Here is a 26,508-nt window from a genome sequence, read left to right as displayed (position 1 = left end):
AAGCTTCGCAGACACTCCTATAATTTTGTTACATTATTTTGTTACAGCTGAAAGAGCTGAAATTTAAAGGAGGAAGCAGAAGTATCTATTCCAGTTTGGCCAGTGAGGGTCAGTTTTTGAGAGAAATTCCTAAGAGTAAGGTTTTTCTAAGAAGGTTTTTCTTCTTTTCTAAGAAGAGTCAGCATGCCTTGGCTGGTGTGGCTCAGTGGATTGAGCACAGGTGGTCCCCAGTTGGAGGCGTGTGAGAGGCTACCAATAGATGTTTCTCTCTCACATCCATGTTTCTCTCCCTCTCTTTCTCTTTCACTTCCCCACTCTCAAAAAAAATAAATCTTATCATTTTGCCCCATTACTTCAGTATACTGGTGATTTGTCGATTCTTCAATCAGCAATTTATCTTAGATTATTTTCTTACTTTGTTCTTTTGCTGGAGAGCATATTCAAATAGGTGTAATTACCATGCCTGACCTCAAGAAGAAAACCAACTGGTTATATGCCAGCCCTTTGCAACAGCATGGATGGAACTGGAAAGCATTATGCTGAGCAAAATAAGCCAGGCGGTGAAAGACAAATACCATATGATATCACCATTAACAGGAATCTAAACAACAAAACAAATAAGCAAGCAAAATATGGCCAATGACACTCAAATATGGAACAGGCTGACAGGGTCCAGAGGGGAGAGGGGAGAGAATCACAGGGAAAAGGGGAAGGACTCACATGAACAAGTATAAAGGACACATGGACAATAACTAAGGTGGGGGGCGGAAATGGGAGGGAGGTGGGGAGCACTGGGGAAAGCAGGGCTGGGAATATAAGACAGAAAACTGTACTTGAACAAGAATTATATAAAGATTAAAATTTTCTAAAAAAGGATAAGTAGCCACAGAACACAGAAAGTAATTCCCAAACTAGCCACAGAAAAGGCAAGTACCAAGGCTGGGGGAAAAGTCCCCACAGAAGCTAGGGAAGGCTTTCCAGGAGTTCCACCTCCCAGAAATAAGAATTTCTTGATCTGACTCTATAGTTCTTCTGGCATTAAAGTGTTACATCTTTTCACCTCCTACTGTGTCTTTGCTGGTGTGTGCCTCTCCCACTGCGGTATGATCTAATTGTCATTCTTGTTAGTATTCCCAAGTTTTAGGACCATATCTGACCTCATTTATGGTCAATATATACTTTTTAAATGAAGTAAATGAAGCAAAAACTCTTAAATATAACTCTCTTCTTCTCAACTAGTCAGGTTTTTGACTGTTGCAGGGTTTGAAGCTTCTTCAGCCCTGTGTTTTCTGGTCATAAGGCTGTCTGAAACCAAAGGAAAAAAAAATCCCTTGTATTGATCTAGTGGCTACAGATTAGAAATGCTTTCAGAAGTTAGAGATGTGCCTCTGAGGAAAGTGAACCCAGGGAAGGTCTTGTTCTTACAATATTAAATTCTCTATTTTGTGACTGAGCTAGAGGCTTATACAGATTTCTTTGGGTGTTTCCTTTCTTTCAAGCTACATTTTGGCATAAGCTGTACATACCCCAGAACTGTTCATCCTTATTATAATTTATAGATGAAAGTGAGATTAATGTGCTTGCCACCAAATGTGACTACTAGATGTTTTTGAAATACAGTTTAATACCTCATGTAGTTATTTATGCATGTCTGTCTCCTCCATTAGATTTTAAACTTCTTGAAGTAATGTTTTATTTATTTTTTATTTACTTATTTATTTTTTATTCCCATGCCTTAGCAAAGGATGGCACAAAGAAGACCCTTCAAGAATTAATACTCACTAGTATTCTGTGGCATTTCATTTCAATACCCATGGCATTGCTCTTATCCATCAGAGACAGCAAATAATTTGAGATATAAAAACTAAAGGTTTTGGTTTAGGCCTAGATGACATTAAACTACTTTTTCTGATCTAAATATGAAATTAATGCCTTTTTGAGGACTTTTCTTGTAGGCGAGGCCACCTGTTTCACTATTTATGGTGGCAGAAGGCTATGTATCACATTCATCTGAAGATTGAGCGAATTACTTCATTGTAGCTTGTAAAGAAAGAAGAGCTAAAGTGAGGCCATGTTATATGCTATTTCGATTGAAAAATTAGTCACAAAGCCATTACTTTTCTTTCTACTTTTGGAGATCATGTGCTTTTCGGGAGCATTAATAAGCTAGACTCAGGCCTATATAATTATAATTTAGACCTTCAAATCTTGCCATATATGGAATCAAAGAATAAGAATTGATCAATATATAAAATGAGTTTTAAATTATTCCTGGAATATGTCATCACTGGTGGCATAGTAGTACTTTGCTCTGTAGGCCAGTGGGATTGGTATGAGAATGAGAGATCTAGACTTAGAGTTTATTGAGGAAAAAATGTTGTATGAAATATTGAAATTTTACATAAAAATATATGTTGCCTTAACAAATGTCTAAATCTATAGAGAATTTTTGTAAGAGTTTATTTGAGTCAAATTGACAGCATATGGCAAAGAGCAAGATCTCAAATGCTCCACAGAATAACAGTTTTGCAGTTTCTTTTATGCATTTCAAATTAAGGAGAGAACATAAGGAAGATTACATGAAAGTGGGAGAAAGCAAGGCTAGGATTGGATTACAGAATAGTTAACATTATTTACTGTCTTAGAAGGAGGGGTCTGAGAGAAACAGTTTGAAGGTGTGTTATCCCAGACATTGAATGGACAGGGCTGGTTTAAAGTAAAAATATGGCTTTTACCTAGAAATTGATGTGTGGGGTGCATGACTTACCACCATGATCTTCCCAGTTGGAAAGTTTTGATTTATTACAGCACTACTTTCCTGTCCACACATATATGTTCTTTTGGAAAATGAGGATTTCCAAAAGAAATATGGTCTACTTTGGAGGAGATAATTACAGAAAATATTTCAGTATTGATTGGATCTACCTCTCAGAATGAAATTTTAGCATTTATGGTGGCAAAAGGTAATTTCTTAGTTGCTTGGGCCTTACCAGAGTTGAAGTACATTGTCAATACAGCTATATATAATGAGATTTCATTTTATGGAAATTTTGGTCTGATATCTAAGAAACCTGATATTGTCTTTATGTTTGAAAGCCAAGAAAAATCACACCAATTTGTTTGTAGGAATCTGTTTTCTACAATTTTCCCTTAAAAGCCATACAGGAAGCATTCATCATTGGCTGATGATTGAGCCCAAAGACCAAATGTTGTTTGCCTGTTTATGGGCCTAAACAAGAAACTTAAGGAGGGTTTAATTAGGTCTCTTTTCTGCTTAAGATGAGGTCTTTAGCCCTGTCTGGGTTACTCAGTGGGTTTGAGCATCATCATCCAGGACATTAAAAAGGCTGCGGGTTTGATTCCTGGTCAGGTCACGTACCTAGGTCGTGGGTTCCATCTCTGGTCAGGGTGTGTACAGGAGGCAAATGATCAGTGTTTCTCTCTCTTTTGCTCTTTCCCTTCCTCCCCCTCTCTAAAATCAATAAATATATTCTTGGGTGAAGATTAGAAAAACAAGGTATTTATATACTCTTGTCATTGTTTTTGTGTGTGAGTAGTGTGTTACTTGCCCATATATTTTGGCTTTTTGTTTATATTTGTTGCTTATTACCACTCTTGAAACAAGACATACAATTTGCTTAGCTATTACAAAGACAGATGTTGTAATGATAATGATTTTTAACACTTTTGGCACACTTAAAATGTGTAAGTGTAATACAGCAAGTTTATGAAGTAGGTACTTTTTTTATCCTTGTTTTTCAGATGAGGAAACCAAAGTGCCGGAGGTTAAATAACATGGCAAAAGTCTTATAGTTAACGCAGGTATTCTGGTTCTGTAATCCGCATTCTTAACCACCCTTATACATGCTGACCCTGCCAGTCTTATTGTAACTTGACAGTAAATTTAATGAAAGACTAGGAGATAAGTAGGGAAGCTATTCCAAAGAATTTTAAAGATTATATGAACGCAGGCTTGCTTCAGTAGAGCATATGCTAAAATTAGAATGACACAAAAAGATTAGCATGGCCCCTGCACAAGAATGACACACAGATTCATGAAGAAGTCCACGCTTAAAAAAATACGGACTTGAGAATATAACTTGTGACAGTGAAGAGCTGTCTAGTCCGTTTTTGTTCGTAACATCTAATTTTACATGACTGCCATATAAGCAAGGATGGTGTTTATGTGGTATTTAGGATAAGCTTATAGTTTAAGAAGAGTTACACTTTCAATTTAAGAATAGTATTTAAAGTGTTTCTGGTGGTGTTCAGGCTAAGTTTAAGAAAATGACCACTTTGTCCTTGAACTAAGAGATCTTGGTTCATATGGATATATGGAAATAAACTAAGATAATTAACCATTAAATCATATTTGATGGCTTCTGATTGAGATGTTTGCATGACTATTTTTCCCTTGTCTATCAGGTGCATATAGATTGGATTATGCTTAAATATTCATGTGGCCAAGGCTTTCCTCTTTGATTAAGAGGCCATCCGGTGAAAAATGAGACTGCAGTAAAGCATTCATTCAGCCTCGATTTTCCATGCAGGAAGCTTTGTCACAGCTACTACTAACTCTTACATTAAAATCATCTGAACTTATTATTCAAATTAATGAACTCTAAGTCTGCATAAATTTCAAAGGACTATTCTGTTGATATCAGATATCTAAGAATCTACATTTGAGGATAAGACCAAGAGAAAGAATGTAGATTATCAGACATGCTCAACTGGCCTTGTTTTGGAATAACACCAAAAAAAAAAAAAAAAGGAAATTGCTAGTGCTTGTGTCAGGTAGCTAAAAGATAATTTTGTCATTGGTTGCAAGCATCACTCTTGGACCAGCATTACTCCTCCCAGAATGACCTGACTGTTTCTCTACTAAAGAGAAGGGTCTAAAGTCTTGAGCATGTAATAATTCACCTGATAAAAATCCAGGTTTTTGATAAACAGGTCATATTAATTTTCCCTCAAAAATTAGTCATAAATCTCACATTTACTTCCTTATCTTGTTGCATTAATTAATATTGGTGATACACTGACAATTGTTGAGTGCCATTATGTACCAGGGACTTGCTAAGTATTTCTATGTAGACATACACACTTTTCATTGAGGGTAGGGTTACAATTCCATAATTGCAGCTAGAGTAAGGGCCAGCCTTGTAAGGCCAAGTTGTGTTGTTGTTTTGTTTTGTTTTGAGAATGTTTATGAGTTTATTTGAGCCAAACTGGTGGCAATTACCAGGAAGCAACAGGTTGAGGAAATGCTCCAGAAAATGGCATATTTACAGCTTATTTTATACATTGAATGAAAGGAAGAGACCGACTGGGGTTTACATGAAATCCTTTGATGGTAGATTAAGAGTGGGGGAGAGATATCCAGGAGTTGGTAAAAAAAAAAGTGGAGAGACACATACTTTTTTAACCTTGATGGATACAGGACAGTTAACATTTACAGCACATATAGACAGTACGTGGGCAGCAAAACAACAATGAAGTCTAGTGCTCTAGTGCCCACTGTTGTGACTTTGACAGGAAAAGAGAAATCAGTTAACATTCAAAGATATGTTTTCTTAGATGCACAAAGACAACAGGTCCACTTAAAGTAAAGATGAACCTTTGTGAATGAAGTTACAGGCCTAAGGAAAGGCCAGATGTTTTAGAGAATGTCTTCAAGAAGAGAAAGGAGGGCACCTGCTCTGAAAAGGACCAGAAGGCTGCAGAGGTGGACAGTGCTTTGAGATTGGGGAGAGTAGAAAAGGAAGACAAGGTGTGCCTGGTGTGGGAATAATCGTAGAAAGAGATTTAGGAAGACATCCTGAGGGACAAAGGGAAGAGAGAGAATCTCCACCAGTAGAGTGGAAATTAGTTGGGTTACCTGTGATTCTGTCTGAAATAAGAAGACCGTCAGGTGTGAGCTTGAGAAAAAGAACTGTAGGATTTGGTGATTACTCTGGAAGCTTGAAGAATGAAAGGAATGAGCCCTATATTTTCTTTAGAACTTTCTTAAGAACTTTGTATGAGGTTGACTCTCAGCATCCTTTAAATATAAACCATGTGCCCTGTTGTTAGGGAATCCCACCGTTTCCTGACCTGTGAACATAAACAGGTGTTCTGCTTTTTTTTTTATTGTCTAGCTATTTGTCTAAAAGTCTAGATTGTATTTTTCTATATTTCTTGTAAAGAAAAGGCACCTAAATGAAACTTCATGTAAGCCAAAGATTTCCAAAAATTATAAGAATTATAGCAAGAACTGCCAGATTGCTCAGCACTAGTGATTACCCAGCGTAACCTGATGAAAGGACTGTGAGTCGTATGTTCTGGAGATGGTGTCCGTGCTGCAAGTGGAGAGCTGACTGCACAGGCCCACCCTCATTTCTCAGGAGAGTGTGCCTGTAAGTGCCCCTACCAATTCTATTTAGATGAGGATGAAGCAAAATGATGTCAATCAAAAACCAAACAGGGACATCCTATGGCCAAAATTTAATTTATATGGAACTTGAGAAAGAAGACAAGAAACATCAGGGGAGGAAAGCCGGGACTATAATATTTAGCTTTATATTCCCTACCATGACACTGAGTGTTTGGCCAGGCAATATTTGATGACTAATTTGCTCAAGAATGAAAGATTCTTAAGTACATAGGGCTTGGAGTCAGATCCATACCCTTTGGGGGATAATCATCCTATCTGTGTAAAAGGTTGCTTTGCCTTCTTGAGCCTCAGTTTCTATGTCTGTAAAATGAGTATAAACACTGCTGTGAGATATTAAATAAGACAATATATGTGAGTTCCCTGACACTAAACAGTTGCTTGTTTTCTGTCTTGAGCACCCTCAGAGATTACTTTATTTCTTGATACTGAAGGAGGGAGGAGAAATTCTGGCATACAGATCACCTGAGCTCTCAACCTTTTTGGAGGCACTGACCCCCTACCCACATTGAGTTTATTGTTATCTATTTGCTATCCGTCTGGTGAAGCCATGTTCTATAGACCACAGTGTATCAGCCTGAAAGGGTTATTTGTTCCTGGTGCAGTGCTCATTGTGGTTTGGAGTGGAGCATGTTAAGGATGAATAATAACTGAATGGCTGATGATGTGTGATTAATATCTTCAGATTGTTTACATGGTGATACCTAAATTGCTTCTGAGCACAAGAGACTACAGAACAAAGTGTTTGTTACATACCTAACAAAATCACAATTAGAAAGAACATTGCTCAATAGCTTGGCATCCTTTTTCTGTTATTTCCTTTTGCACTTTCTGGCATACTTGAGACTTCAGCCAAAGATATGGTAATATGTGCTGATGGCATTTAATCAGAGTAAAACCTTTGCTTAGGTAATGCCTCTTAGATTTTAGTTTGCTAAAGTGGATGTTTGAATGGAATGAGAAATGCTGTACATTAAAGGGTAAATGGAGTACTTTTGTTTTCTTTTAAATATGAGAATTAGTATTAGCACTCTCCCTTTCTTGCCAGTTGGCTCATCTCAGCTCCTAGCAGCTGTTGGAAATTTCTGAATTGTTTTTTGCTTACTCAGCTATCATTTCACAAATTTCTTCACTGCTGCCTTTTTTTGCAGGATCAAATTCTGACCAAGGGGCTGGGATGAATTCTAGTTACTCTACTAGATTAACAAGATTAGCTGTCATTAGCATATTATCATTAGGTAATATTTCTCTAAATCTCCTTGGAGTGGAATGGGAGTGTATTATTGTAGAAATGGACATTTGGTGGCCAATGTGCTACTCTTCTTTTTTACTGATATTGTTTGAATTCTATTTAACCTAATATAGCCTTTTTTATGCTTATAAAGCAATAGGAGTTTACTATAGGATTTACAGTGTACACACTCTTGTGTAATCCCATTGCTTATAATTTTGTCCAGAATGAAGAAAATGAACATTTCAACCATAGGATTTTCTGTTTTTATTAATACGTTTTAATAGGTGATGAAAGTACAAGTAACATATTTCTATTTGTTTATCAGGAATTTTAGTATTTTGTGTCTTTCTCCTTTTCGCTATATTTTATTGGTTATGCTCTTACAGTTTTCCCAATTTTTTTATTTATCCCTCTTTCACTCTGTACCCCCCAACCCTCCATCCTCCCCCCCTAAAGGGTTCATGTTCATGGGTTGTACATGTAAGTTCTCTGAGTTCTCTGTTTCCTGTACCATTTTTTACTTCTCCCCATCCATTTTATGCCTACCAATTATGCTTCTTCTTCCTTGTGCCTTTTCCCCCATTCCTCTTCCCCACTGAAAACCCTCCATGTAATGTCTATTTCTCTGATTTTGTTCCTGTTCTAGTTGTTTGCTTAATTTTTGTTTTCATTGTTTTTTTTCCTTTATTTTTTAGGTTCATTTGTTGATAGTTGTGAGTTTGTTGTCATTTTACTGTTCACATTTTTTATCTTCCTTTTTTTGAGATATATCCCTTTAAGACTTAAGATAGTATGGCTTGGTGATGATGAACTCCTTTAACTTGACCTTATCTGGGAAGCACTTTATCTGCCCTTCCATTCTAAATAATAGCTTTGCTGGATAGAGTATTCTTGGAGTAGGTCCTTGCCATTCATTACTTTAAATACTTCTTTCTAGCCCCTTCTTGCCTGTAAGGTTTCTTTTGAGAAATCAGCTGATAGCCTTATGGGCACTCATTCATAGGTAACCCTTTCCTCCCCTCTCGCTGCTTTTAAGATTGTCTCTTTGTCTTTAACCTTGGGTAACTTAATGATGATGGTCCTTGGTGTGTTCCTCTTTGGGTCCAACTTCTTCAGGACTCTCTGGGTTTCCTGGACTTCCTAAAAGTCTGTTTCCTTCATGAGATTGGGGAAGTTTTTCTTCATTATGTTTTTAATTTCTCACTACTGTTATTCTCCTTCTGGTACCCCGATGATTTTAATATTGGAATGTTGCAAGTTGTCCAAGAGAGTCCTTAGTCTCTTCATCTTTTTGGATTCTTGTTTCTTCATTTTGATCCAGTTGGATGTTTATTTCTTCCTTTTGTTCCAAATCATTGCTTTGAGTCCTCGTTTCCTTCCTGTCACTGTTGGTTCCCTGAATATTTTGCTTTATTTCATTTTGGGTATCTTTTATTTGTTCTTTCATTTTTCAACCAAGTTCAATCAGTTCTGGGAGCATTTTGACTAAGTTTTCCATCAGATAAGTTGGCTATATTCTCCTCGCTTAGCTCTCTTTCTGAGGTTTTGCACTGTTCTTTCATTTTGTCCCTATTTCTTTGCTCAGGGCCTCTGATAAAATGTGAGGGGGCGGGGCCCTCCGTATTCACCAAGGCAGGGCGAACCTCCTTGCTGTGCTGCCTGTAGGGGAGGGGCTAGAGAGGGAACAGGACAGCTCTCAGGCTTGTCTCTAGTGCACTTTTCAGGGAACTCCTTCGAGACTGAGAGTTTCTCCCGCCAGGGCAACAGCTGTAGTCCACAACCACTGCCGAGTCTCAGTTCCCCTTAAATCAGCCCCTCCTGCACAGCCTGCCCTCACCCCCATGGTCCCTGCTCACTGTGGTTTCTCTCCTTTCCTGGCCTTACCAGTCTGGTTGTTCTCTTTGACTGTTTCTTTAATTCTGTGGTTGTCAGAGTTCCATGCAGTTTGATTTTCTGGCACTTCCGGTTGTTTATAGATTTTAGATTGGTTGTTTTTCTCCTTTTGGTTGTGCAAGGAAGGGAAGGGTTTCTACCTGTGCCTCCATATGGGCTGGAACCTCAACCATAGCATTTTCACTGCAATATGTTTAACCATTTCACACTTAGTTGAGTGTATCATTTTCTATTAAGTTTACCTGTAGGTAATATATACCCCTGAAATTAGGTGGTCTGTTTTTTCCAGAAGCATCAACACAACATATTCTTCAAGCATTAGGTTTAAGTACAATATATTATTTAAGCTTATTGAACTGGCTTTCAGATGTTGTACATTTTGGTAGTATAACAATATGTCACATTATATATGAATCTTCCATAATATGATCCACTACTTTCCTAATGATGTGAAAGCTGGTAATATAGGCCCAAGTTTATGTTTATGTATATTGTCACCCTTCATGTCTTATTTCATAGTCATGCATTATAGGGATGTGTATTTTGAATTGTAGTTTAGAGCAACTTTGTCATTTTTTCTTGATTTAAAGTACAATAAGACAATTCACAGATCTATTCACATTTTTCTGCTGCAATGTTCTTGTATCCCACGTGAATAAGTGTAACAGATAATATGCAGCCATTTTAATTTTCCTGATTTAATTTTAAATGGACAATTTCTTTTTCATATAAGGGGAGATAAGGGAAATGGTCATTGGTTTCACATACTTACTTTAAATAACCGTGGATTTAGGCAAATCATTTAACTTTACCCCATCTCAATTAGCCTCACTACAAAAATGGGACCAGTAATACCTTACTCAAAGTGATCTGGAGAAGATTAAATGAAATTATGGTGACAGTAACCTATAGTAGGTCATAATAACCTACAGAATTTACCATGAACTCTATAGGTCAATATAAGTTTCATAGTAGGCACTTAAAATATTGTGTTCCTTTCTTTCTGTTAAGAAAAGTGTCTCTCTTATTGATTATATTTTTGCATCAAGAGGAAAAATCCCTGTCTCATATAAAATTTCTTAGTTAATGCATAGATTTAGTGTGGGCCTTCTAATTCTGACAAATTAGAATATTGATTGGAATTTTTGCTGTAAAATTACTAAATGAAAGAAAAGTTTTATACTACTCTGTTCAAGTCACTTTTGATGTATCTTCAGCAAGCAAAATCTGTATTTAAAAAAAGCTAAGTCTGTATTTAATAGTAGTTGACTAATTGGAAAGTGCTACTAATTCGACACAGATGTAGAAAGTGAGAAACTGATAGGAGATCTTGGAACTAAATAAGAGAGCAGGATAAAAGTTGTCACTTCATCATGCTCACTAAGATGAACTTGAGACTATACAAGGCCTTAGTGCTAATTATCTTTAGCATGTTTAAACTCTCACTTCTCACTTGTCAGTGTAAAGACAGGAAAATCCTTATTGGTCTGAACATGTCACAGTGCAGCAAACTGAAAGCTGAAGGCATAAAGAAACTCCGAAGGCATGATTTCCGCTGAGACTGCGGATGTTCCAAATGGCATATGGACAGACAGATGAAAATCTAGTGTAGGGAGCAAAATGGCATGGAGCGGGAATCAGGGTGTTAAGGAAAGGCTTCTTGCATTTGTTATCATCTTACTTCTTTTGTGTGAATGTGAGAGTTCTGACCCACAGGCAAAAAGCAAGCAAGACTTGAACCCTAGCAAAACCACTAATAGATGTTAGAAACAATCCAAGAAAGGCAGTATGTGCCCAGAGAAGAGAGGAAGAAAGCCAAGTGATGAGAATGTAATTAACCCAGTGGGATTTTTTTCTTTAAAAAAGCATGTAACTCTCCTTTGAAAAAAAAATTGAAGCAGTGATGCAGACATCAAATTAATTCAGAGAGTACAACAAAGCATATGTAGGAAAATGAAGTGTCTGTCTTATTCCATATCTCCACAGCCTCTGGTTCTCCTAGGCAAGCCCTGTTACACATTCATTCTGTATTCCTACTGCCATTCCAGCATTTACAAACAGTTCTATGGCACTATTGCTTTTTGGACAGTGTATTTTAAAAATTACTGAATTTATTGGGATGACATTGGTTAATAAAATTATAAGTTTCAAGTGTACAATTCTATAATAAGTCATCTGTGTATTGTATTATGTATAAGGCAGTGAGAAAGACAAATATCATGTGATTTTGCTTATGTGCATAATCTAATGAGCAAAATAAACAAATAGAAACAGACTCACAGATACAGAAAACAGACTAACAGCTGTTGGGGGTAGTTGAGGGGCTGGGTGAAAAAGATGAAGGGATTAAGCAAAAAAAAAAAACAAACTAACAGACACAGACAACACTGTGGTGATTACAAGAGGGAAAGGGGAGAGACATGGGGCAGGTAGAAGAAGGTGAAGAGGGGGCAAATGGTGATGAAAAAGAATTGACTTTGGATGGTGAACACCCAGTAGGATACTTTCAGTCCATAGTTGTTATCATAAACGGCATCCCACTACCTTTGTTTGCAGTCTGGGCCAAGCTTGACTCCATACAGAACTACTGTTGTATGCCGGATCTGTGTTCCTTAAACTCCGATGGCATCCTCCCCTGACAAAATCCAAAGCCTACAGAACACTGAGCTCTTCTTGGCTGCTTGACATGATCTAAAATGTGTTTTCTCATCTTTTCAGACGTAGGAAAAAGAACGGCTTTCGAAGATACTATTAGAAATGATTATGTCAATGAAGTAAAAATGCAGACAGATGTTTATCTTGAACACAGATATTAATAGAAACTAACACCTGTGATCCCTTAATTCTGTACTAGGCACGGTGCTCATATTTTACATGCAGAATTCTGTTTAAACCACATCATTAACTTCTAAATGGTACCTCATTGTATGGGTGGGAATTTTGAGGTTTAGAGAGGTAAAGTAACTTTCTCATCATCACATAGCAGGACCTACATGGAGAGCCTTAAAAAAAATCATTGACTTTTGCAACAAAACAAAATAACAAGCACTGGGAAGAAGATCCAAAAAACACTAATCCCTGTAGGAGACACTATTCAGATTCAACTGTCCCAGCATAATTTTCTCACATGATAAAGCAGGCCTTTTCCAGCCACAGACTGTTTCAGTCAGGTTTGTGTCTGAGGAAGAAACTGTAGTGACTTGTATAACCTACTGTTAGGGTTATTTAAATCTCAGGTCCAACCTAGAATTCACTTTAATAATCTTTTATTGTTTTCTCATGTATTCTTATGATTTCTTTCTTCTCTGTAAAGAATATTGCTCAAGCCCTTGCTGGTGTGGCTCAGTGGATTGAGTGCTGGCCTGCGAACCAAAGGGTTGCCAGTCCGATTCCCAGTCAGGGCACATGCCTGGGTTGTGGGCCAGGTCCCCAGTGGGGACCCACGTGAGAGGCAACCACACATTGATGTTTCTCTCCCTCTCTTTCTTCCTCCCTTTCCCTCTCTCGAAAAGTAAATAAGTAAAATCTTTAAAAAAAGAATATTGCTCAATATAATGAATTCAGTTAGTTCTAGGCTTCTTCATCTCTGCATTTAATATTCAGAACACTTTCATCTCCTTGGTCCCCGATTTACCAAAGTCTGTCATTGTGCTATAAAAAGATGACAGAGGGGACCATCTTTAAACCTGGAGAGTGTCCACATATGTAGGTTGGTGAATATAGCTTGATGAGAAGCCCACCTTCATTGAGCTTTATTACAATCCACTTCACCACCTTTTGGACTAACCATGCCCTGTGTACTAGTTCAGGAATATTGAACACTGTTAGGATGCTCACGTACCTTCCAGACAAGAACGACAACCAGGATGGGAGCTTTGTTTCCTTGAGGGACTAATGTTTATTACTACATATCTGCTATCTCTTTCATCCCAAGCCAGTCAGGGGTTTTAACTTGGAAGATAATAGTAACTGTCTTAGGTATGTTTTGACCCAAGAGATAATTTAGGAAGACATATAGAACCTGAAGCTAAATGTCAAATGTAATTAAATGTTACCATGGTATCTTGCCTTAAGAGGAGAGCTGCTGAGTTGTGGCAGTGTGTTAAGAGCTATTTGAATTAACTGTTTTCATTCTTTCCCATATTATGTAAGAGGCATTATCTCAGGCAGCGCAGAAATTGTCCCTGGGGAATAGGGAGGTGTTATGTTTCAGGAAATCGCTATAGTATTTTTACAGCCTGACTTCGGACCTGGGTTTTTCAGTACATTTTCTTGAATTCTCCACATGGGTGGGAACCCTGGAAGATGGCAGGAATGCCATCTGAAAGTATGAGCAGTTTTGAAAATAGTAGATTCTTTTAAGAAGTCCTTCCTACAAATGTTTAAATCATTGAATGGAAAATTTAAATAAGATACAGTTATTAACGTAAGTGCTAAAGATTAAGAAAAGCATAAATTCCATCTCCTTTTGGGGAGATAAAGTGAGTCCTTGGACAGTGAAGACTCCCTCAGGAGATCAGACTTACTTTAAAGACATGAACCCAAGTAAGAACCCAGTGACCCTGGTCATATGAATATCAAATCCACGCTGGAATGGTGGAAGAAAATGGCAGTATTTTTGTAACCCTTGTTTTTGACCTCTAGCAGCATCTCCCAAAGACCATAATGCGTTTCAGGAGAGGTGTGTTTTCCTCTTCCTTACTTTTTCTCTCAATCCTTAAATACTCTCTGGGCAATCGATTTTTGAGGTCTTTCAGGGAAAGTAAAACTTGTCTGCCTGTAACTACTGAAGAGTGTGTAGATTCCTGCTGTTCAGCGTTACTGCTAACAATAATAAGGAAACACCTATTGTCATTATCCGAAAGAAAGAAGCTCCTAGATTGGATTAAGTGAGGGTGCTGTGCCCTTAAGAAACACAGGTGTGAGGCAGTAAGGAAGGCATGGCAGCAAGAATGAATACTCTCTTTAATCAGAGTAGCCCCCTCTTTTTTTCCTTTCTTCCTTTCTTTTCTGCCGTAGGAAGATGTGGAGAGAAGAGCTCTGATTTGTTTGGGGAAAAAGTATCACACCCTATTAGGTAGAAGCCATGAAACTGAGACAACTTCAGAGACTCCATTAAGTGTTGTGGTGTTTTAGGCAGACTGTGTCCCTGGGTAAAGTGTGCTGTTGAGGAGGAGAAGCACAATGGAATAACTGGGCTTGGGAAAACAACTGGGCTTCAGTGGCCTCCTGTCTCCTTGTGGGGAATCGGGAAGAGAGATCCAGTTTTATCCCTCTCCCCAACACTCCTCTCTCTTTTCTTCTAGTGTAAAAGCTTTACTGAATCACGTAGATGAGGATTTGTAATAGATGAACCACCAATATATTTTGAATAATAAAAGCAAAGGACATAATTCAATTTCATGTGGCACAGGGAGGATTCAGAACTTGTCACCTTGGAACCATCACATGCTATGTTATTCTCTAGGCATCTGGGTATTTGGTTGTAGCAGCTGAATAAAAATAATCCAGATTTGATCAGTAATGGCACCATCTACAGGGACATATATTAAGGCCTTGATATCTCTGGAATTAGGTTCCTAAATAAAATATCATTCCCTCATATTTATTTTAATTTTAAAGGAAAAAATTAAAATCAGCAAACAGTGAGACTAGACTGACTTCTCCCCTCAAGACATACCCATAGGCAAACTTTTTGTGGACCTTAGTTGTGCACAGGCTTCACAGTTCGGGTACTGTTAGTGTTCGCTTGCCTGTGTCTCTTATCTGTTGAGGTCAGAAAATTTACAGTAATGGTTAAATGCAAGCCTGAGATAATGGTTACTGTGCTTTTAAGAAAAATAAATATTTAAGAAACTGGCTTCTTCACATTCAGCACATGATGATAGTTATGGCTAAATTCAAGATTAAACAGAAAAATACAACATTATTACTGCTAAATAAATACTTTTTCCTTGTGCCAGAATCTTAACAAGGAACTTTATGTTTGTGTGTATACATGCACACACACTCTTAATACATGCATTTGTTATATGTGAAAAAAAAGCCCTCCTTTTGGAGTCAGAAATGGTTCTTATTTCCACCTCTGCTACCTGTTAGGTACTTGCTCTTGAGCAATGAATAAACTTCTTTTAACACATTTTCTCTGAAAAATGAGGGAACTAAACTCAAGAGTTGCTGAAATTCTTGCTATTCCTAATTCTTTCTCTTTCTACATACACACTTGCAAATTAAGTCTTTCTACTTCAAAAGTCACTGTACGAGGTTGGTCCAGAAGGTATTCAGCCATATAATATGAAAACTAGAGACATTCTTTGAAGAAGATACAAAAATATTGTACTTAGGACAGTGATGCATGTTTCTCCCTCAAAGTAGGCATCTTGGGACCTCCCACAGTTTTCCCAGTTGCCCTCAGCTGCCCCATCACATTTTCCTGAATTTCATTGATGGTCTGAAATCTCTTCCTTTTCAAAGGTGATTTTAGTTTTGGTAAAAGCTGGAAGTTGTAGGGTGCCAAATCTCTATGTAAGGGGGCCAGGTCGCCTGGGTGATCTGATGCTTTGCCAAAATATTCTGCACAAGATCTGATGCATTAGTGGGCACTATCATGATGAAGTTGCCAATCACCAGTTGCCCATAGCTGCGACTTTCTGAGTTATCTGAATAGTTTCTCCAGAGGAATGTTAAAGCTTAAGGCAAAATTTGATGCAGATTTGTTGCTCTACTTGCTCAGTCATTTTGAGTATGATAGCCACACAGTACACATGCTCACTCAAAAGCATCTACCAGCCCCCTGACTAGTACAGTGAAGTCGTCATTGTCCATAAATGCACATTCTAGTCTACTTTCCTTGTCTGCCAGGTTATATGGATGTCATGCAAACCATTCTCATCATTTGAACAATGGCTGGACTTTTTCTGGATGGACCTCATGTAATGCTAATTTGAGCATCTGTATATGTATATACATGTATGTATAAACATCTACACATTTTTAAGTAACACCAATTTCCATCTCAGTTTTCTATTTTTCTTACACTTTACCCAGACTGATTCAAGATGGTGGCATCCAGATCCCAAGGAGGAGTATGTTGTAATTTGAATAAATGAAAATGTTTTCTCCTGATTTATAGTTTTAGAATTATAAATGTATATGATTAAATATCTGTAGGGGAACACTAATACATTAGGTGCTTTGACCCAGTCCTCACGACTCTATTCCTACATTAACACCAGGTCCCTTGCCCAGATTTTGTGGTGGAACTACAGGACTAGAAGACATGGTCTGTTCACTCCAGGAGCTCATTTTCTTTAAGCTCATGGAAAACTTTATTAAGTAATAGAGTCAGCACTTACCAGATAATAATTCATCTTTTGTCTTTTTAACTTTGGCAAAGCGAAATAGACACAGAAAGAGAGAGAGTGTAGGTATATATGCTCATGTGTTTCCTCAGAAGTAACAGGGTGCTCTGTGTCTCAGTAAGAGACCTGATATAGCAGGATAGGTGTGAAGCTAGATAAGAAAAGCTAAGGTTAAAGGGTTTAGTCCCCTTAGGACTCCTATCCCGCCCCTCCACCCATTCCCACTGTAATGTAAACTCTTGAAAAGGAGGAACCCTCTATTTATCATTGTATCACCAGAGCCTATCATAAGCCTCTGGTAACCCATAAATGTTGAATTGACCTATGAGCTTTCCCCAGTCTCAGAGATTTAGTGTTATCCTCATGGTCCAGGGGAATGAAACATCCACATGTATACCATAATAATTATGTGTCTATAACCTGCCACCTGTGGGTTTAATTTTTATTTTAGATATTCTAGGCTTACAGAAATCAAGACCAGCTCTTTAAAATTTGAATTTGAATTTGAATATATGGCAAATAAAACAGATTATTTGAGTTTGATGGCTGTGCCCATCACCTTGATTTCACCACTGAATTCATAGTAGAAAACCTAATAAATATCTTCATTTTGTGTGTGTGTGTGTTTTAGTTTTACTTTTATCATATCAAACCCCAGATTTCCTTTGTAATGCTAATCATGTCTGTGATTAATTGTCTTTGTAATGATATAGTGTCTGCTGTCACTGCTACTTTGTAAGCTGCCGGAGGTCAGGCACAGAGTCAGTGTGGGGTGCTCTAGAATTAACTGGGCCAGAGGGGGCTGGACACACAGTAGAGAATCAACAACATTTGTTGAACACTAAAGAATGAAACAGACCATTATGTAAGTAGCAAAACCCAACTTTCTAGTGTTTTGACGTTGACAACCACCATCTAATAGTCAATCCAGGTAGTGTCTGATGCACACCCTTAGCATTGACATTCAGTGAACTTGTGGAATATCTTTTGGGTTCCAGGTGAGTGAGAAAGAGATAGATAAATCACCATTCATTCCTGACTGGGACTCATGATTGAGTGAGCAAGAAAGGCATATACAAAAAACAAGTATACCCTTGAACCAAGAGCACTTTGGTTTGTGTTTCTTTGGCTCATAAGATTTTGAATTGATAGATCAAGGAAGTAGCCAACTTTAATAGCTCTGTAAATCACAGAAGTGGTGTATATAGAAACATTAGGCAGGATAGTAGCACATCTGAAGCTGAGTGAACTCAACCATAAATAACAGTTACAACCACTAATAGTAACATTCATTTAGCACTTATTATATGATAAGCACTATTTTAATCATATCACATACATTATCTCATTTAACCCTCTTCATAATCCCATCAGATAGGTACTGTTTTTATCTCTGATAATTTAGGAAATCGGTTAGGATTTAAACTCGAACATTTAACTAGAGCTCTTGATCACTACAGAGAGGAGCAGACACAGTAGAATAAGCTTTAAAAAGAAGGCGTAGGTGGAAACACTGTGCATCCTCACACAACCAAGTTTAAAAACAACAAAGCTTTAGTAACAAAAATGCAACCAAACACAGAAAATTGAACCATACGGAAGTCCGACAACAACGAACCATTCAGCCAGACCGATAAACCAGGCAAAGGAGCGAGCAGTGAGATGGACTGTGCAGGCCCCAGCGGCAGGAAGCAGCAGAGGGGACCTCATTGTCTCTCTTTGACCCCGCCCCACATACAGCGCCCCAACCCAGCAACTGAGTTGCCTCACCCTGGTGAACACCTAGGGCTCTGCCCCTCATGCCTAACAGGTGCAAACAGACCAAAATATCATGGCTCAAGAAGAACTCAAAGCCCCAGAGCCAATAACTCTAAGCAACCAAGAAATAGCCAACCTATCAGATGCACAGTTCAAAATACTGGTGATCAGGATGCTCACAGAACTGGTTGAGTTTAGTCACAAATTAGAGGAACAAATGAAGGCTAAACTAATTGAAATGAAGGGAAATGCACAGGAAATCACTAGTGATGGAAAGGAACTGGAACTCAAATCAAGGGAGTGGACCAAAAGGAAGAAAAAAATGACCAAACAGAAAAGAATGAAGAAACAAGAATTTTAAAAAATGAGGAGAGGCTTAGTAATCTCCAGGACATTTTTAAGCATTCCAACAACTGAATTATAGAGGTACCAGAAGGGGAAGAGGAAGAGTGACAAGTAGGAAACTTATTTGAACAAATAATAAAGGAGAACTTCCGCAATCTGGCAAAGAAAATAGACTTCCAGGAAATCCAGGAAGCTCAGAGAGTGCCAAAGAAGTTGGACCCAAGAAGGAACACACCAAGGCACATCATCATTACATTAGCCAAGATTAAAATGAAGGAGAGCATCCTAGAAGCAGCAAGAGATAAGGGGACAGTCACCTACAAAGGAGTTCCCATCGGACTGTCAGCTAATTTCTCAAAAGAGACCTTACAGGAGAGAAGGGGCTGGAAAGAAGTATTCCAAGTCATGAAATCCAAAGACCTACATCTGAGATTTCTCTATCCAGCAAAGCTTTCATTTAGAATGGAAAGACAGATAAGGTGCTTCTCAGATAAGATCAAATTCAAGGATTTAATCATCACCAAGCCCTTATTATATGAAATGTTAAAGGGATTATCTAATAAAAGCAAGATAAAAAATATGAACAGTGAAAGGACAGCAAACTCACAGTTATTAACAACCACACCTAAAACAAAAGCAAAGAGGACAACTAGATCAGGAGTGGAACCATAGAAATGGAGATCACGTGGAGGATTAGCAACAGGGGAGTGGGAGGAGAAGTGGGGAGAAGGTATGGAGAATAAGCAGCATAGATGGTAGGTAGAAAATAGAGGGGAGGGCAAGAATAGTATGGGAAATACAGAATCTAAAGAACTTGAGACACGTGGACATAAACTAAAGGGGCAATGGGGGGAAGGGTTGTGCAGGGTGGAGGGGAATGAAGAGGGGAATAGGACAATGTAATGGCATAATCAATAAAATATATATTTTTTTGAAAAAAGGACATGTTAATTCCTGCTAGTTATATCAGAGAAAACTTTTTGGAAGACATCGGCCATAAGGAATAAGTTGTATCTTGAACTGGATATGTGCTAGCATCACAGAAATCTAAAATATTTAATTCAGAACAATAAAATATAAAGACCATCTGTTCCCAGACCCTAATTTGCAGGGGAGAAAACTGGGATCCGTGAGGTTAAATGACTTGCTGTAGGACATATGGCTAATTAATTGGCATTAGAGCTATTCTCCTAACTTCTCTATCCATGTTATTTTCTCCCCATTATGCACACCAGCTCACGTTATGTCTGGTTATTCATGACCGCATTGTAATGTTTTTGTAAAATATTTTGCTGCTTGCAAAGAGAGACTTCCTAGCATATCTGTGTATGATGATAAATGCAGCCAGGAAAGGGTCAGGGCAGGTATAGAAGAGAAAGAAAGCAGAGATGTGGGGGGAGGTAGGGAAATACAGAGATATGTACATATCTATCTATTGTATCTATATGTTTTTTATAATATTCCAGCATCTGTTTGCTTCTGTAAGTATAGATAATTACTTACAGAATTAAGCAAAAAGTACAAAGGAAACTATAATTTTTTTTAAAACTCGTTTAAAATTCCATATGGTCTATGGTAACATCCCGCAATGATTTCTCAGCCTGCTATATAAGTAACGTGGGCTATTTCTAGTTTCCACTAAAGCTTATTAGCCAGTGTTCTATCCGCCACTTACCAACTCACAAGGACATCATGAGAATAAAATGAGATATCCTTTGTGAGTGTACGTATATGATGGAAATGCAAGGTACTGGCTGGCTTGTCTTCTCCAGCCCTCAACTGTTCCTTACCTCACAATGTATTGCCATCATGTAGTGTTGATGCTGCTTAGTCTGTTTCATTAGCCAAATTATTGGTCCAAATTTACGCACTGCTAAACAGTCAATTTGGGACTTGCATAAATACTCACTGACAAACATTTATCTTGCTCTGCGCACTCTGTTTTAATCCTGTTCTCCTTATGTGGCGTTCTGTACTTGGGGATTGAGGTGGGGTTTTTCTTTCCTATTTTTGTCTTTATTTTCCTCAGCAATTTAAAATATAAAACAAAACCTTTTCAGTAGAGTCTGCATCAGCACATATTTACATCACTTGGGTGTAATTAGACTATGCATTTTCTCATTAAAAAGTCGTTAGTGAAGGCTTTGTTCTTACAAGATCTTTCAAGTAAGGTTTATTGCATTGCATTCTATCATTAATAGTTTACTAGGAGCCAGATTTCTTGTATAGGTGTGTAGAAGCAAGGATTGCTTTGGGCTGTCATAGATAAATCTTTATGTTTAAAGTGGGTGGCGGCCTACCCTGTTTGGTATCAGTATAAGTGCCAGCCCTTTCTCCCACTGTCTGCTGGCACTACTTATTTGAAACAATAAGACTGTGCTCATGTGCACCAAAGTGTTTCCCCCTTTGTATCTTAGTAAGCTTGTGGGTGATTTAAAAACTAAATAAAGAATACAAAGAAAATAACTTGATTTTCTACTATAGCCATATGAGTAGTATACAGGGATGAGGTTATGGGCTCTAAAATCAGATCATCATAGTTTCAAATCCTAGCTTCATCATTTACTTGTTTAACTTTGACCATGATTATACTTCAGCTTTATAAACCTCAGTTGTTTCAAGTATAACATGAAAATATCAGTGGTACTCATCTCATAGGAGTGTTTGAGAATTCAGTATAAAGTATTTAGCACTACTGCATTGAGTATATGATTTATCAATGTATTTTTATAACTAAAAGTATGCCTATATTTGCTTGTGTTCTTATTTTGTTATGCATCTTCTACCTTATTTAAGAAATCTTAACATGGAATTCCAAAATAAGTAAGTAAATATTTAAGGAGTGGTTATTAATATCATTAAGTGCCTAAAACAGCTTTCTTTAAAAAGTCATTTATATGGTGCATTGAAAGTAAATTCACTTACCATTTTAACATTATTTCCACTATGTACAGTGACTAGCAACTTGAAGGAGCAAGTAAGGAAATACACATTGATTACACTATTAAATTACTAGATTATTAATTAAATAACTAGAATAAACTATAACATTGCAGTATTCCAAGGGTGGTTTGTATGTTTGTTTTTTGCTTTTGCTTTTTATAGCATTGCAACTTTCCAGGGATTTTTTTTTTATTTTGGCAAAATAACTAATTGCATGCCATACTGTTCTTATGGCAAAATTCAGGTTCAGTCAGTTAAAAAAGTATTTCTATTAAGTATTTATTCTGAGACAGGCACTAGTCATTGTTCTGGGACTATAATGCTGAATAAAAAGGAAACCCTGCTGTCAAGGAGCTGACATTCTAGGGCAAAGGTAGATAGTAAACACGTAAAGAAGCAGGTGATTAGTTCGGATACCTGTGAGGCTATGAACAGGGTAACTTAGGGTAGCGTGACAGAGTGTGGCAGATGAGGATCTGAGTTGGTCTGAGTGAAGGGGAAGACTTTTGAAGAATAGTAAGAGGGGATACAAGTGTTCCAAGCAGAAGAATGAGCAAGCACAAAGCCCCTGAGACACTGAAAAGCTTGTTGTGTTGGAGGGATAGGAAGAAGGCTAGTGTGTTAGATTTTTAGCATTGGGGGTCGGGGGAGAAGTAAAGAGAAAGAGAAGATGACTCTTTCAAAACCTTTGAAATTTGTCTTTAATTCTGGTTGCAGTGAGTAGTCCTTGGACTGTTTTAACCTGGGGAATGATGCTGATTTTTACTCCAGAGAAACTCTGTTGTGTGGAAAATAAACTCTGTGCTTATAGGTATGGGAGCTGGAGGACCACCTTTCATGGGCCAGGAGAGAGAGTGGTAACTTAAGGCAGGATGGTAGCAGTGAATATTAAGTGGTTACATTTCAGCTTTATTTTGGATATAGATTTGATAGGGCTTAAGTTGGAATGGATATGGGATGCAAAGAAAAAAAGGGATGAAAGATAACTGCAGGATTTTTATTTTGAGCAATGAGATGACTGATGCCATACATAAGTAGAGGGAAAGAGTGTACGGGGATAAATTTGTAGCGTGAGAAGCCAGGGAATCAGTGATCTTGTTTGACATAAAAGGAATCCCAGTTTAAGCAAAAGCAAAAAAAAGATGTTAGGTCGGCAGTTAGAGTCTAGGAGCTTGAGAGGATGTTCAAGGAGAAAAACAAAATTTGGGAGTGATCAGCATATAAAGCCATGGGACTGGCTGAGTCCTCTAGAAAAAAATGTAAATAAAGAAGAGGACTCAGAACAGAGTCCCACATAGAGAAGACAAAAAGGAGTAGAAGATAAAGTAAGACAAACCGGGGTCACTGAAATAGAAAAGGAGTATGTGAGAATACATGATATGGTCAACTCCAACAGGATGTGCTGTGGAGAGGTTAAACAGAGTCAGGACAGAGGATTCTTCATTAATTAAAAATTTACCTCTATATTCCTCCTTTAATATAACACATTGGTGAACCAAACAAAAATCAATATGGAAGCAGATGTATCTCTTCAGCCTATTTTTCAGCTGTTCCCCCAAACTGGATGTTTGCCTCCTTTCTCTAAAATAGAGATGAACGTTTTTCCTGATATTGTTTATTGAAATTCTCCCCTACCCCAGTTATAAGAGCTACAGGGCTCTTTGTAAGAAAACAGAAAATAAAAGAAAATAAAGAACAATATTTTTAAAAAGTAATTCTTAGGAACAAAACCTAAAGTAGGAATTAAATTATGTACATTCTGTCTCTCACCTCAATTTTACAGCATTTTGCTGGGGCCTTGTGCCCTAGTGGTCCTCAGGTTGCTTCTGTTGGGAAGAAAGTACTGTCTCCTGTCTTCTTGCCCTCCTCACTCCCACCCCTCGTCTCACATGCAGACACAGTGCTTTCTGAGTAAAGTTTAGCAATGCCGTTTTTCTAAGAGGAAAGCATTTTTGCTTCACGATTAGCATCTGTTTATAGAATAGTTCCTATTTTCCTAATTAGATCCTGCATAGAAATGCAAAGGCTGCTGTGTAAAAGGATAATGAATCTTTATTGCACAGTTGAAATCAGATTTGTGCAAAAGGCACTTTGAAAGCAGTAATAAGCAGAGACATGTATTAAATCACCTAGATAAGGCACCCTCTTTATATTTTCTATTTATAAATGGAAATTATAACTACCCAGTGGATTCCATATGACATTTCCTATTACTAGCAAAGGCTTTAGCTTTAACCGTAAAAATGTTATAAATTCAACAGCCCCTGTGGATTCATGGCTCTGAAGAATACTTCTGGAAGAGGCCAAGATAGGGTGGAGAGGGCCCTTTGTTTTTTTTTTCCATTGTCAGTGCACTCTGGTAGAGGTAAAGGGTAGCAAGTGGTGTAAGAAAGAAGCCATTCGAAATAACTGTGGTAAGATCTAATCAGGAAGCCCAGTGTCCATTTACTATATACAGTAATATTTTAAGACTCTTTTGGTTGGGTTTTATGAGAACCAAGTTCATGTCCATAGAAGCTCATCTTTGTGTTTTTCTATTGTGCACGTCATTTCCTATCAAACATAGGATATATTCCCAAGTTAAAACCTTCTAGAGGCTTGTTACATCCTCACCTTCTTGGCAAGTCTCAGAAAGCTGGAGCATTGCTTTGTGGATAGTGATGGGAGGAGACATTGTGAGAAGGCGAGTAAGGAAGAAAAAAATATTGGGAAGCAGGGAAATTCAATGTCAAATGAACTGCCAAGGATGGATGTTATGGCTGCTGGGGGCCTCGGAGAGTATCATGTGTCTTTTGTGTCTATTTTACAGTCAGCACTTCATGTACGATGGCAGTCTTGCCTGGACTATGCTTAGTATTGATTTACTTTCAGGCATGCCAGACCATTTTAGCATTACTAAAAGGGGAAAATCCTATGTATTTCCTCTTACAAACAGACATATTAAAAGTGTACCTTTTTAACTCTTCAGTTTTTTCTGTCTCCCTTTCCTCTTACTAGTCTTTTTATCCTTCCTGAAACTTTCCCCTGGGCTTTTTTTTTCTCCTAATGAAGTACTCCATATTGAGAGTGTTGTAAAGAGAGGAAATCAAACAGACTCTTGGAGAACAATACAGTGTCAGTAACAACTCAGATCTGTGAGATAAAGGCTTCAAATGTTGCACATTCGTAGCCTATCAATGGACGTGGAAAGGCTTCATTTTCCCAGGCTAGTCTCGTGGTGACAGGACCCGAGTACTGCTTAATATTGACAAAGAGGAATGAATGGATGCTAAATTTAGAGACCAAAAATACCAGTATTTTGAACTGCTTGAACTCTTTTATAGTTTCCCCTAGTTGCTGCATTGCACTTTCGAGAGAGCAATCGGTTGTCTGGCTGTGTGAACTGGCATCTGCTTAGTTGGTACAAATCCTTCTGTTAGAATCCCTTTCCTTTTACCTCTGCTCCCTTAGTAGGGAGGCTGGGACCAAGCTCCTGAACTGATTTGCATACTTCTGTGCTACCCAGCCAGCTCAGACAACATATGGCACTGTGGAACACTTGGATTTGTTTCTCTTCACTCAAATTTGTAAAAAATTGGACAGCCCCACCACTTGCTTTGTGTTACAGAAATTCTTAGTTCCTTTTTGGTAGGCAGAAACAACACAATTTTGGCATAAAAATCTCTGGATCAGCTACTTTAAAAAGAGACCATTGATTTATTTCCATTTTTCTCATACATCCCCTCTCAGAAAAAAAATGTATGTTGCCTCTGTGGCACTGCATCAGGCAAAATGTCCATTTAGGCACACTGAACAGAAACTGTCTTCAAGTCATTTTTTGTTTTTGTAATTCAGTGATTTTTTATCTACTTTCTTTCCATATTTCTTTTTCTTAAATTCAACTGTGTAAAAGTCCCAGCCTCAGACTTAGTTAGGATCATCCATATATAAAAATGGGATCATCCCTATATCATCTGTATATGATATATATGTAATCATATAAAGAATAACTGGGTTAATGTAAATTGGTATCAAAAGTTGATTATTTTAACTGCGCTTCAGCTTTCAGCAGTATTAATCTGTGAAAATCATTATTTTCTTCTTTAGGAAAATACATTGGGGATAGATATTATATACTGTGCAGTGAGTTCTTAAGATATGTCTCTTAAAATGGGGAAATAATTTTCTTTGGGTACTCACAGTTCTCTTCTAAAAGTTTCTGGGAATAGGCAGTGTGGTAGAAGGGAAATAGCGTGGACATTAGAGTCAACAGGTCTGAGTTTGAATTCTGGCTCTGTGACTTCTCCTTCTGGGATGCCCCAAGAAAATAGTGTAACCTCCTCAAAGTCAGAAAGTCATCATAGTGGTGATACGTACTCACATTGTCATTGCAAGAAAAAAGTGAGATGGTGGATGCCAAGAACCTGGTGCATTGTTTGACACTTTGTGGCTAATAAATATTAACCAGATTTTTCAGACTACAAGATGCACCTCCCCAAATTTGGCAGGAAAATGGGAGTGTGTCTTATAGTCCAAATGTGCCTCGCTGGCGTGGTTCGCTGTGG

At 37.8% G+C, this 26,508-nt stretch overlaps 1 protein-coding gene and 1 non-coding gene across 2 annotated transcripts in view; both read left to right on the top strand.

The window, feature by feature from the left end:
- Positions 1-26,508, top strand: part of AUTS2 (activator of transcription and developmental regulator AUTS2) — a 1,160,553-nt gene that overhangs the window by 606,028 nt on the left and 528,017 nt on the right. The window lies entirely within an intron of this gene.
- LOC118984047 (U6 spliceosomal RNA) lies at positions 3,972-4,075 on the top strand. Its single transcript, XR_005065857.1, has one exon. It is a non-coding gene; the product is annotated as a U6 spliceosomal RNA (small nuclear RNA).

This window comes from Sturnira hondurensis, unplaced genomic scaffold, assembly GCF_014824575.4.
Source record: "Sturnira hondurensis isolate 20B ecotype Veracruz unplaced genomic scaffold, ASM1482457v3 Scaffold0003166, whole genome shotgun sequence".
In the NCBI taxonomy this organism is placed as follows: Eukaryota; Metazoa; Chordata; class Mammalia; order Chiroptera; family Phyllostomidae; genus Sturnira; species Sturnira hondurensis.
Note: the sequence above shows the minus strand (reverse complement) of the source record. Positions and strands in the feature narration are given on the sequence as shown.